The sequence below is a fragment of the Lipotes vexillifer genome, unplaced genomic scaffold (assembly GCF_000442215.2).
Source record: "Lipotes vexillifer unplaced genomic scaffold, Lipotes_vexillifer_v1.1 scaffold644, whole genome shotgun sequence".
In the NCBI taxonomy this organism is placed as follows: domain Eukaryota; kingdom Metazoa; phylum Chordata; class Mammalia; order Artiodactyla; family Lipotidae; genus Lipotes; species Lipotes vexillifer.
Window position 1 is genome coordinate 4,045,477 of NW_006783288.1, and position 3,189 is coordinate 4,048,665.

Consider the following 3,189-nt stretch of genomic DNA (forward strand, 5'->3'; position numbering starts at 1 on the left):
AACGAGAGAAGCCACCACGATGAGAAGCCTGTGCGCTTCAGTGAAGAGTAGGCCCCGCTCGCTGCAACTAGAGAAAGCCCGCGCGCAGCAACGAAGACCCAAAGCAGCCAAAAATAAATAAATAAAATAAATTTATATTTAAAGAAACAGCCCCTCAATGGACAGGTTTAAAAAAAAAATCTTTGAGCAAAGACTTGATGGGAGTCAGGTGGGGGGTGATATCTGGAGGAAGACTATTTCTGACAGAAGGAACAGAAGGTGCAAAGGCCCCATGATGGAGGCATGCCTGGCCTGTTTGAGAAACAGCAGGGGGCAGCGAGAACAAGAGAGGGCGCAGGGGGAGACAGTCAGCTAGATGAGCCAAATCATGAAGGTCTCCGTAGGCCACGTGACCTGGCCGTAGCTGCAAAGCCACTGCAGGGTTTGACGTCTTACGAGTTCAAAGGATCACAAGAGATTCTGAGGAGGCAAGGGCAGAAACTTTAGAAGGCTACTGGAATAATGCTGATGAGGGATGACGTGGCTTGTACCAGCAGACGGAGGTGAAGGTAAGAAGTGGTCAGATTCTGAATATATAATGAGGGAGACAAGAAGAAAGGACCCAAGATTGACGCTGGGGTTGAACAACCCAAAGGACAGAAGTCATCAACACATGCTGCTCAACAGTGTAGGCAAGTATACTTTATCCACTGAAAAAGATTCCAATTCAGAATGGATACCATAACACTAAGTTTGGTGCTTAAAAGCCTACGGATTCAGTGACTTGCAAAACTCTGTCACAGGATCCCTCAGTCCCCAAAGATATTGACTAGAAGAGACACTGTTGTCTTTCAAAATCAGGCCCGCCCTTCTACTGGGTCTTTCTAATTTCTGTTACATTGCAATACCGATGGTGGAATGAAAATTCAATTTCTTAATGTGTAATAATACTAACACATGGCAGTTGACAAACCTATTGGGTCCACACAGTACAGATGAATCTGGAATCACGTTGTTCAGAGGAAATTAGGAAATTAGGTATCAGGGCTGCCCATGTGGTCTTAAGCATTCATGAATGGAAAAGTTCTGACGTCCTGAGAAGAAGAAAATTCAACTTATATGGACCTTTTCTAAATAGGAATCATATCTTATCCACCTTTGGATTTCCAGGGCCTAACACGGGGCCTGACACGAAGGATGCACTCAGTAATTACTTCTGGGTGAAATATTTAATCTGGGTTTGGGGGTAGGAGGGCCGGATGTCTATCTGAACCAATGAAAAATCTGAATTAAGACAGTTTGTTTTCCTAAGACAGATATATTCAGGAGTGTTTACTTAATAAAGTTGTACCTAAGAGAGGTCCTCAAGGGAGCAGCCTTTAATGAAAAGATAAGAGTGACTTATAATTAGTATATCAATCATTTGCATGTGAATACATGCTTGGAAGCAATTTATTCTCTTGACTAGCTTAAATATTCCATTGCAAGTGTGTTTACCTGATCAGTTTGCTTAGCAAACATTACCTTCTAGTCAGTACGAAGCTAAAGTTCAGCCCACACTCCTGTCCTGATATGCAGAAATTCTGAATCCCGAATTTACTTGTGCATTTTTGACAAGCTGCTGAACTTCCCAGGGCCATAGGGCACTTGAGAGAGAAGAGGGGGGGGGAAAGAGAGAGGTTTCTTTTTGAACACAAGGATTTAAGTCATACAGTCACTTCCATACTTTTTTGCTTCTGATGTTGGATTCTATGATAGTAATTAATGGAGTCTAGTTTAACAAAGCTTTATAGTGTGGGGTCGAGTTCCCCCCATATTCAAGCTTCTTGGCTAATCAGTGAGTCTTTAGAATGGAAAAAGCAATAACTCCTCCTAGAGACTGAGATCCTATAGAGGTGTGATTTCTCTGATATATTGAAAACATCAGTGGTGGCCTTGTGTTAGGTTTTGGAGACACTCACTAAAGAAAAAGGGATCATCCCCATCATGTTTTACTTTGTTATGCACGACTTGAGCAGTCAGTCTTCTACCCACTTCAGTAGCAGTAGATGGCTTTTGACGGAGTCAGATTGCCTGCGTTGGAACCTGGGGTCTGCCATGTGCTTGCTGTGTGACCTTAGTTACTTAACCTCCCCAAAGCTCCATTTCCTCATCTATGCAACGGGGACAATGAGACATCTGCTACACAGCGTTCTTGTTGGGGTGGGATTAGTTAAGATAATTATGACCTGCTCACGGGCGTCAGCTATGATTACTGCTTGTCCAGGGCTGCTGCGGTACATCTGGGAGAACGCTGCCAGTTCCCTTTCAGGTCTGCATTGCAGTAAACTGTCCAGAACACACACTCATCTATCAAAGGAAAACAAATTACTACAGGGAGATATTAGCGATTCTATTCTTAAAACTATTGGGAAAAACCACACTTCACCATAATCCTCAGAACCCTCCTTAAAATACCTGCAATCTGGTGTGTTATTGAGGCAGCCCACAGCCGGGAAGGTAGGCAGTACCTATTAAAAGTTGTTTGGAAATTAATTTCGTTTCTTTTTATGGCTGAGTGATATTCCATTGTATAGATGTGCCACATCTTCTTTATCCATTCATCCGATGATGGACACTTAGGTTGTTTCCATCTCCGGGCTATTGTAAATAGAGCTGCAATGAACATTTTGCTACATGACTCTTTTTGAATTATGGTTTTCTCAGGGTATATGCCCAGTAGTGGGATTGCTGGGTCATATGGTAGTTCTATTTGTAGTTTTTTAAGGAACCTCCATACTGTTCTCCATAGTGGCTGTACCAATTCACATTCCCACCAGCAGTGCAAGAGTGTTCCCTTTTCTCCACACCCTCTCCAGCATTTATTGTTTCTAGATTTTTTGATGATGGGCATTCTGACTGGTGTGAGATGATATCTAATTGTAGTTTTGAAATTAGAACTCAGAGAACAGCTGGGTACCTTTGTTACCGGCAGGCTGCTGACTCAAAATGATGGAAAAAAAAAAAAAAAGCCTCACTGGAATGAAGAGAGAGAAAAACTGCAGAGCTGAGGGTTAAAAAAAACAAAAAACAAAAAAACCAACCAGCTCTTGGCCTTTGAAAACAAGATTGCTCTGCTGTCCTGTCATGAAGTAGGTATACAGGCATTCACAATTCCACACAGGGCCTAATCCAATTTTGGCGGGGGGGGGGGGGGCGAAAAACGACAAA

The 3,189-nt window shown here is 42.8% G+C and overlaps 1 pseudogene; it reads left to right on the forward strand.

Annotated features, from left to right (window-relative positions):
* The first annotated feature begins 282 nt into the window (after positions 1 to 282).
* LOC103071839 (protein disulfide-isomerase A3 pseudogene) overlaps positions 283 to 3,189 on the forward strand; it is a 26,601-nt pseudogene continuing 23,694 nt past the window's right edge.